The 10,330-nt window shown below is 41.2% G+C and overlaps 1 long non-coding RNA gene across 1 annotated transcript; it reads left to right on the top strand.

Moving 5' to 3' along the window:
• The first annotated feature begins 354 nt into the window (after positions 1–354).
• LOC116877319 lies at positions 355–9,034 on the top strand. The gene is made up of 3 exons (XR_004384608.1): positions 355–393; positions 2,968–2,969; positions 8,826–9,034. It is a non-coding gene; the product is annotated as an uncharacterized LOC116877319 (long non-coding RNA).
• Positions 9,035–10,330: the final 1,296 nt, after the last annotated feature.

Here is a 10,330-nt window from a genome sequence, read left to right as displayed (position 1 = left end):
ATAATTGACATAAAGCATTGTACACATTTAAGATATACAAGCTGATAATTTGGTCTCTTTACGTAATCATTGCAAAATAATTACAATAGGCTTTAGTTAACACTTCTATCACATTATATAATTACCATTTTTTGTGTGTGGTAAGAACATTTCAGATCTACTCTCTCAGCAACTTTGATGTGTATAATATGGTATTGTTAACTATGAACCTGTGCTGTGCATTGGATCCCCTGAACTTACGCATCTTATTACTGAAAGTTAATGCCCCCCCCTTTTTTTAAAGACTTTATTTATTTAACACAGAGAGAGATCACAAGTAGGCAGAGAGGCAGGCAGATGATGAATTGGGCCGAAGGCAGAGGTTTAACCCACTGAGCCACCCAGGTGCCCCAAGTTAATGCCCTTTGACCAACACCTTTATCCCATGCCCTAGCCTGTGGCAACCATTCTACTCTTTGTTTGAATGATTTGGCTTTTTCAGATTCTACATGTGTAAGATCATACAATATTTGTCTTTGTCTGACTTAGTTCACTTAGCATAATGCCTTAAGGTCCATCCATGCTGTTACAAATGGCGGGATTTCCTCCTGCCTCGTAGTTAAATGATATTCCATCATATATCTGTACCACATCTTCTCAATCATTCATCTGTTGTAGACATTAAGGTTGTTTCTGTACGTATCTTGGTTATTGTGAATAAAGCTGCCACGAACATGTGGGTGCAGATATTTCTTCAATATTCTGACTTCATTTCCTCTGGATACATATCCAGAAATGGGATTGCTGGCTTATGTGGTAGTTCTCTTTTCAATTTTTTAATGAGCCTCTACATTGTGTTCCTTCCTTGCTGCATTGATTTACACTCCCACCAACAGTGCACAAGGATTTCCTTTTTTCCACATCCTCATCAACACTTCCTGTCTCTTATCTTTTGAGGTTAGACTTACTGTAACAGGTGTGAGGTGATAGCTCATTGTGGTTTTTATGGGTTTGATGTGGTGTGATTTGCATTTCCTTGATGAACCTCTTGGCTAGCTGTATGTCTTTTTTGGAAGAATGTCTGTTTAGATCCTCTGCCATTTTTTTATCACTTTTTTTTCTTTTTTTGTTATTGAGTTATACAAGTTTTTTAATATACTTGGGACATTAACCTCTTATCAGATATATGCCTTGCAAATATTTTCTCCAGTTTGGTAGGCTGCCTTTTCATTTTGTTGATGTTTTCCTTTGTTGTCCAGAAGCTCTTTGGTTTATGTAGTCCCACTTGTTTATTTTTGCTTTTGTTGCCTTTGCTTTTGGTATCAAATCCAAAAAGTCATCGCCAAGACCAATGTCAAGGAACCTTCTCCCTAAGTGTTCTTCTATAAATGTTTGTTGAATGTACAAGAACTGAGAGATTGTAGGTGTTCAGTGAGCCAGATGATACCACCTCTATGATAGTCTTATTGAACCAGGAGGATGCAGGAACCCTTAATCTAGTCCCCTAGATCTATATCTATACCTAGATCTATCCAGATCTATATCTACATCTAGATATAGGAATATACAATGCAATGTGAAGGTTGAATGCCTTCTTTCCCAACACTCACTTTCCCAAGTGAGCTAGAGAGCTCACTTCACCTCTCTGATACAGAGCAGACACTCAGTAAGGAATAACTTTCATTCCATAAAACTAGAATTAACCAGAAAGATGCCTACAGGGAATGTTGACCAGACACAGTGCATGTGGAAAGACTGGAGGATCCTATGGTCCAGGTTGTTGTTGGTCCTATGGTCCATGATGTTGTTGAGAGCAGTCAGGGTGTTGTTATTTACATCTCTGCTAAGTGTTAGAGACACTGGATTCCCTCGTTTAATCATTACAACTTGCAAGCAGGAGAGGGGTTTCTTAAGCTTTTTTGTGCCCTGGGGCACTGAACCCCTTTTCAGAATAAAGTTTTCAAATGCACACATTAAATAAATAAATAAATAAATAAATAAATAAAATTACAAAGAAAACCAATTAGTTTAAAACACAATCTTCATAAAGATTTAAAACATTTATGATGGAGTAAGTGCCTCATTATTAATACATTAAATATTGAGATCCAGCAGCAAGTCTGAAGCTATAATTTTGAAGTAGATGAATACAAACATATGTAGAGATATCTGCAACTGTAACGTGATATGCAAACTTCTGTGACTTCCGCTATCGACAAAGTCGTAATTTGTTGCTGACATTCGTGATTAAACAGGATGCTAAATTTCAGTTAAAGATTGTCGAGAATGAAAATGTTTTCCTTCCCATCCTGTCCTTAGACCCCCCCTCCCCCGGATTCCATCCACAATCCCCTTGGCAGTCTGTTATTAAGGTAAATGTTTGTATCCCCAGTTTTCAGAAGAGGAAACCAGACCTCAGAGAAGATCACAGAGTAAGTGAAAGAGCCAGGGTTCAAACTTAGAAGCACTGCTCACCTCTAAAACTTGTTCTGTTTTCACTCTAGTTGTGCTTCTCAATCTTTAATGAGCATCAGACTCACCTGGGAACCTCATTAATTGCACAGTTCAAGGCCCCACCCCTAAGGACTCTGGTTCAGGTTGGCCGAGGGGTGAGGGTTAGAGATTCTGCATTTCTCACTGGCTCCCCAGTGATACTGCTGGTCCCAGGACTAACCACACTGCGCTTCCCAACAATGATATGGGGAGACCTCATTCAAAGTAATGAGTCCATTGGTCTTTGACTCTGGAGAGACAAGGAGAGGGTAACTCTGGGCACCTTACACTGAAAGTCAGAGCGCCTTCATGGTCAGGACCTGCGAGTACAGGCTTGCTCTCACTATCTCCTTCTGTTGCCTCTTCTCCTCCTTTACATGCCATCTCCCCTTAAGCGATCTGTTTTGGCCTTGGTTCTTTCCCAAGATGTCCTCAAATTCCATTTTAAGCTGGTTTCACTTGGATTAAAAATTCTGCCGGGGGGGGGTGGGGAAGGAGTGGTCCCAGGGTGATTAACTTCAGCTGGGCCCTGGGGACAGCTCTGCCCACAGCTCTGAGGGAGAGCTGAGAGTCCCAACATGACTTTCATGACCCTGTGACCCTCAGTCCCTGATGCCTGGTCCACTGTGCTCCTGCAGAGTCCGTACAAACAGGCTCAGCCCTGTGCACCTGCTGGGTCACTCACACTGTACCCAGTCCCAGGATGCCCAACCTTGGCTGGACATGGACATACGGAAGGGTTTTGGAAAAAACCGTGGCCTGGCTCCCGCCCAAGAAACTCTGAGATTCTGGGGCACTGCCAGGACATTAAGAGTTGTAAAAGCTAGACAGGTGATCTCAAGGAATAGTCAAAGTAGAGAAGCCCTGGCTTTGTGAAAGGAAATCGGTCATGTGCACAGTGAGGGACTGTTGGCTATGCACTGGACAGTATGTCCGGTATTTGACTCACATCACTTTATTTCATCCTCACAGCAATTCTATGAAGTAGTGACATGATCCCCATTTTTCAAAGAAGAAAACTGAGGGTTCATAGAAGTTAAGTAACTTCTTATCATCATGAGCACTGAGTAATGTATAGAATTGTTGAATCACTATATATTGTACACCTGAAACTAATATAGCACTGTATGTTAACTATACGGGAATTAAATTTTTTTAAAATAGTTAAATAAGAACCAGTTGATAAAACAAGAGTGATATAATGGTTACTATATCTAGCAAAGCAGTAATTTGTGCCCCATTTTTATTTTAAAAAGAAATAATTCCTTAAAAATAAATATAGACTCACATCTTAAAAAAAAAAAAAAAAGTAGTAGTTAAGTAACTTGTCTAAAGCCACAAGTGTATGAGCCAGAATTTAAACCCACATCAGTCCACCTCTAAAGCCTGAGTTCTTGGAAGCCTGCAGGTTCCCAATGGAGGGGACATGAAAGAGGTAACATTCTCTTTTGCCCCCAGGCCTGATGCTATCCCTTTTAACTCGCAGTGTTTATCCTCTTTGCTGTGATCAAATGCTTAGAAAATGCCATGCATCTGGAAATCCATCAGACAGCGCCTGAAGGAGGCCTGCAGATCTGTAAGGTCTTTTCCAGCTCCAATTCCGGCTTTGTAAATCTATTTGTCACAAAAGGGCCTCCGTTCGTTTTGCTGGATGCCTCCTCTGGCATCCTGAATGCAACATGACAAGTGACAAATGTCTTCAGAGGTAGGGAGGTCCTTGGACTGAGATCATGTTGGAATGAATGACCACACCGAGGAGACTTAATAAAATCCCCAGCATCCACTCTAAGCCAGGAGTGAAGTTTTTAGTAACTTAGGCTAAAAATCTTAAGGGCAAGGAGTTTTGTACTTGGCTGAGAACAGTCCCTGGGAGGCAGCAGAAAAAGGGAAAGAGAACAGACTTTGGGGTTAGTCAACCTGGGAGCAGATCCAACTCTACACCTTCCTAATTGGGATTCTGAGCAAGGTGCTTAAGCTCTTGAAACTCCCGTTTTGTGGATGAAATGGGCATAAAAATACCTAGCTAACTGGGTTGTTTTGGGGAGTAAAGACATCATGTATATAAAGAATGTCTGGCACAAACATGAGGCACCCAATAATTGTCCGTTGCCATACCTTGCTTTGCCGTAAAGCTGGCCAAAGGACTGTTCTTTCTCTAGATCCTCTTGGATCAATTTTTCTTTTTTTTTAAATTTATATATATATATATATTTTTTTTTAAGATTTTAATTTATTTATTTGACAGAGAGAGATCAAAAGTAGGCAGAGAGGCAGGCAGAGAGAAAGAGGAGGAAGCAGGCTCCCTGCCGAGCAGAGAGCCCGATGTGGGACTCGAAGCCAGGACCCTGAGATCATGACCTGGGCCGAAGGCAGAGGCTTAACCCACTGAGCCACCCAGGCACCCTGGATCAATTTTTCAGCTGTTAAATAAATAAGAGCAAATATTCTTATTTAGTCACTGGCATTGATAAAAGTATTCATTCTAGTAAAAGCATTTAATTTGAGATAATATTGTAAAATATTATAGCTTGATTTCCAATCTAGAGATCTGTGTATTTGTCCATAGGCATTTTCTGGAAGATAAATTCCCAAGATCTATATTAAGAGGCACAGGAAGGGGCAGGCCCCAGAAAAAAAGAAAATGGTTGATGTTAGGATATTGGAATTATTGGTAATTTGTTATTCATTCTTTTAAAAATCCTTTAATTGCTGTTATATTTGTGCAGTACTTGAGAGAAAAAAAAAAGTAAAGCCAAATTGATAAGCAGTAAAAACGAACATTTGTGGAGAAGCTACCATGTACAGGCATTGGTAAACAGGCACATCTTTGTCTATGAAATTATTAAACTCCTGAAATCACCCTCTGAGGTACATATCATTATACCCATTTTATGGGTCAGGAAGCCCAGAGAGGCTACAAAACTTCCACAAGACCACTCTAATTGAAGGTGGTTCAGACACTGACACTTAGGTCTGTGTGACTTGGGAACAAGTGCTTCTTCAACAGACTGCGTGACTCTTAGAAAACAGCTAATTCAAGTGGCTCAGAAAAGGCTGCATCCTGCCCAGAGTCACACAGCTTATGAGCTGCAGAGCTAGGGGATTAGAACCCAAGTGTCCAGTCCCGAAAGTTACAGGAACTCAGGTGTGTTGTCCCTTTGAGGAATAGTGCTATCTTTAAACTTATTGTTAAAAAAAGAAAACACAAGATACTCAAATAAATCATTACTGGATAATTTAGATTAGACATGCAGGATTATGAGAAAAATGCCTTGATAATAACATAAGATTTGTTGTCCCCTCCCCTCTGTAAGCACTTGGAATGGGTAGTTTTCCAAGAGGCATCTGCACAAATAGTAGCATCAGGAAGAGAAAATCTAGGCACCATCCTCCTCGGAAAAGCAAATCAAATCGGTAACATGTGTAGGTGTGTCTGCTTAATGGAGTGGGTGGAGAACAAGACCAAAGATGACTCTGTGTCAAGTGAAAAATATCTTCATATAGGGCTGAACATATGCAGATCCCATTAGAGCAATCCAAGTCACTTACAGATGTTACCTGGCAGCTTTGCACCTGGCTCTGTGAAAAATACTAATTGGCTTCAAGGTATAGTCGGACACCTGATTGGCTGGGTTGCAAAGGAAAATTTCAAATCCATCCGTGTGCTAAGGTTGCAGCACAGAGCCTGTACTAAGCATTCTTGGCATGATGGAGTATGTGCTTGACACTGGCTAACATACACTGAGCTCCAGGTAGAAAACTGAAAAGAATGCAGTATTATCTCCCAGCCACTGACAAAATGGAGCAGATATTCATATGTGGAACTGGAAATAAGAAATACTGACTTCAAAGTCTGTGCTATTAGGCTGTGGGTGAGGCATTTGACCCATTTACGAGAGAAAGTTTCCTTCTTTCTTTCCTTCCTCCCTCCCTTCCTTTCTTTTTTAAAGATTTTATTTATTTATTTGACAGACAGAGAGCACAAATAGGGGAGCATCAGGCAGAGGGAGAGGGAGAAGCAGTTCTCCACTGAGCAGGGAACCCAATGCAGGGCTCAATCCCAGGACCCTGGGCTCATGACCAGAGCTGAAGGCAGATGCTAAACCAACTGCCCCTACAAGAGGAAGTTTCAACATTCCAACTCTGTACACATGCAGAATGGTTCTCAGATGAAAAAAATCAGTGTTGCCCTTCCTTGCAAAGATATTAATGCCTTGAACCTCTCTTGAAGGTGTCCAGAACATTCCGTGTGGTTCTCATTATTTCATTATTTTCCACTCCTTTCTCATTAGTCTCACTGTCTCACTCTATGGGCAGGTAGGTGGATGGTATTCCCGGGAGCAAACACGGTGAGGTGGGTTGGGGTGCTGGGCTGTGGGCCCAGAGCTCACGGATGGCAAAGCAGGAAACATGCCCCAGCGCCCTGACGCTGGGGAGTCTCCCAGCCTGATGAAGTTGTGGCTGGTGTGAAAGTGAAAAAGAGGCCAACAGTAGAAGAGGACAAAGGCAGATGGGCTTATTAGGACAGAGAAAAACTCCGGCTGCCATATGGCGGACTGCTAACTCCCAGAGAGCAAACACCAAAATCTTGGCCTCAGGCTAGGCCGCCTTATGAACAGAAGTGCTTGCTGTTGGGGCTTGGAAGGGGACACAAAACCTAAAGATAAGCAGTCAGCTGCTATGCATTTCTTCACTGGATCAGAACATTGGAACCTTTGTTGTAACACCAGCACTAAAAATCTTCAAACCTCTTTCGGTTGATCAAATTGTCCCCGACAGTCACATTATGCCATGGTAATTCCACCATGGGCCATGAAGGAGGCTCTGAGCAAAGACCGCCTGGCTTCCGGCTGATATCCACTTCCTACGCGTGTAGGACTCCTATACATTTCTTTCAGGCTGGTGACAGATTGGTCAGCCAAGTTCCTTTTCTGTCCCCAGGAGTAACTTTCAGCCTGGCTTTGCGGAAAAAAATGCATGAGGACAAAAGGCCCTCGGACCTCCTGACACCAGATACTCTACTTGGAGCCCTGAGGGCTGAAGCTGTTGTTGAACCTGCTGTCACCAAGCCATCCATGAGACCCCAGGAACTACCCGTTAGGCATTCTTGCTGTTAAAAAATTCAATCCGAAAAGGAAGAAGGTAACACATTAAGATAATTTACCTTTGTATTTCTACATAGAATGTGTCTACTTTACATATATCTTGAGCAAAAACTTCAAGTTAATAATTTCATCAGCTGCGTTGTTTTCAGTTTAATTTTCCTCTTTGTTACATTTCTTAAAATTTAACAGCCTACACAACCATATGTATGCTTCCAGTTTTTCATATCATGGTAATATGTACTCAATTATGTCTGTACAGAAAATTGATGTTCCATACATAAATCCTATCAACAGAGTCAAATAGAACACGTTCCCTGTAGGACTCAGTATATTGTTCTTAATTCACCAGACTGCTGTGGAAAACATATTCCTCTCCTGACAAAACAAAACTCAAGCTCGTATTTTATGATAGACACACCCTTCATGTTATGTTATCCCAATACTGTCAGTCCTCTTTCCCCTTCCTGTCTGCAAACACATCATAGGATGGTGTCTCATGACAACACAAGGCCCTCCCAGGCCAGGTGACTGTGGCGTGCACTGTCCAACTGGCCTTGGGAGAGAATTACGAAGTGACCACTGTGTGGGGCTGGCCAGATGATGAAGGGCGAGAGAGGAGAAACATAGGGCACGCCTATCTGTACTCCCCTCGGTGAGAAGTTGGAGACAGAACAGTAGCCTATCCGTCATTTACACTAAGTATGGAATCCAGGCATTTGTGCAGACATTTTCGGTAATACCCAGGGTAACAGTCTGGTTGCATCAGCATTTTGAATACCAATGCCTCTGTTTAGAGTTCTTTATGCAGCTGCAGGCCAAAAGCTGCTAGGGATACACCTGAGGCAAGAAAGAAATAAACCAAGGAAATAGGTACTTTCTTTGGTATCTGTGTTACAAGATAAATACACAAATCAATTTTAAAGTATCATTGGGCTGATTTCTATTTTTTCCCCTTGCTTATTTTGGTATGAAGGGTAAAAACTCAAGTTTCACCAAGGGCTTCTAAGAAAATCCATGCGTCTACAGTTTCAGTTTCTGATAGTAGCCTTTAGAAGTGAACCAATCAATAGTGTGTCCTGAGAGGCAGCCGGGCCCAGCATCTCCTGAAACAGAGGTATAAAAGAAATAAAAGCAGGGCCTGCAAGAGCGATCACGGTGTAAACGAAGTTACACAACACATACGATTAGTGTATTTTCTTCAAGAGTTGTAGGACAGAAAAAATTTAGTGTAAATTCAATTTTAGCAAGTCAGATTTAATTTTAACTGTGTTGGAAAACGAGACAGATAGAAGTATCTTAGTTTATCCTTTACAATTTTAAAGCAAAACAAACAGAGTAGTATATATGTATATATGTAAGTATGTATATAATTTTTACATATTGGGCTAAAAAAAATGTTTGCAAGGGGAAAAAAGCCCAAACGAGTATATAGTGTAAGAGTGTAAAAGAGTAGAATATTTAAGTAAAAGACTGAATACTTAAGTACCCAGAAGCTGAGGAACAAAGCATACCATCAGATCTGAGTGGGGCTGATTTAGGGAGGGCTGCATTTCTGTACATGCTGCTCTCTCTGCCACACTGCACTACAACATTCCAGGACAGCCTAAGAGATGCAAACAATACAGATGTCGTCTGACTTCCCACCACCACAGGACAAACATTATTAGATAATTTCGTCCCACTCCAGAGGCATAGAAGCCAAGATGTAAATACTTCGAAAATGAAATCTTGATGGTCCACATTTACAGAAGGAAAGAGCAAAGGGCATGGGAATCTAAGAGCAGATAGATGGAAAGACCAGGCAGTTGGCTTTGGAATGAACTTATTCGTGAATATAGGGGTATCTGACATTCAAAGAACTCACAAATCCACTATCAATATTAGAGTTATGCAGAGTTATAAATCTCTGGAAGTTAGAAACCTTTTCACCATTTGAGTAGAGCAGCTGAGAACACAGAAAATTAAGTGGTAATCTTAAGACACATTCTTAGATCGGCGACTTAAGAACTATGGGTTCTACTAGACAAGCCTTTAACTGTGCAAAATGTAATTCTGGAATTTGTATAAAAGCATGGCATGAACAAATAAGCCAGTCTACAATTGGGAATATTGCAAAGTTTTCAAGAAATCTACTGAGCTCTGGCAATTCTCTTTCAAATGCTGTAAGTGATCTCTTCTTGGTTCAGTTGTCTCTCTCGTTAACCTTAATTTTTTCACTACCCCCGTTCCTTTCAATAAGTTCAGCCTTCTTATTCTCATCTTTATTATATTGAGCAATTTCTTCATTTCTCTCCCAATGCCTGCTGCTTCAGTTTCACAAGCCGTCTTCTGAACTTTGCTCTAGATGTTTCCCTAGGAAGCTTTGGCCCATGAAAGTTTCACATAAAATCTCTTCTAAGTTTCATCGACCCCCCACTCAAGTCAGAGAAACCCAGCTGCTAAACTCTACAAGTGAACTTTCACTATGTGCAGCTAGACGGGCATCACAAGTTTCCAGGGCAGAAATCAAGACATTAGGCAGTCCTCATTCATAGTGCCAAATGACATGACCCTTCCATAAACATTTTACAAACTATCACCTGACATTCAGGGTTATCGATGAATGAGTACAGGGCCATGCGAGCCCCTTCATTTTACAATGATTCCCACATGTCTAGAATCAGTGCAATATAATGGGAAGGTAAAGAATATGTGCTTCAGAGTCAAGCCAAACTGGATTTGGATCCTAGTCCCACTGCTTATTAATTACATAA

Source organism: Lontra canadensis, unplaced genomic scaffold (assembly GCF_010015895.1).
Source record: "Lontra canadensis isolate GAN:19392208 unplaced genomic scaffold, GSC_riverotter_1.0 scaffold51, whole genome shotgun sequence".
NCBI classification, from domain to species: domain Eukaryota; kingdom Metazoa; phylum Chordata; class Mammalia; order Carnivora; family Mustelidae; genus Lontra; species Lontra canadensis.
The sequence above is the reverse complement of the archived record's forward strand: the minus strand, read 5'-3'. Positions and strand labels throughout refer to the sequence as shown.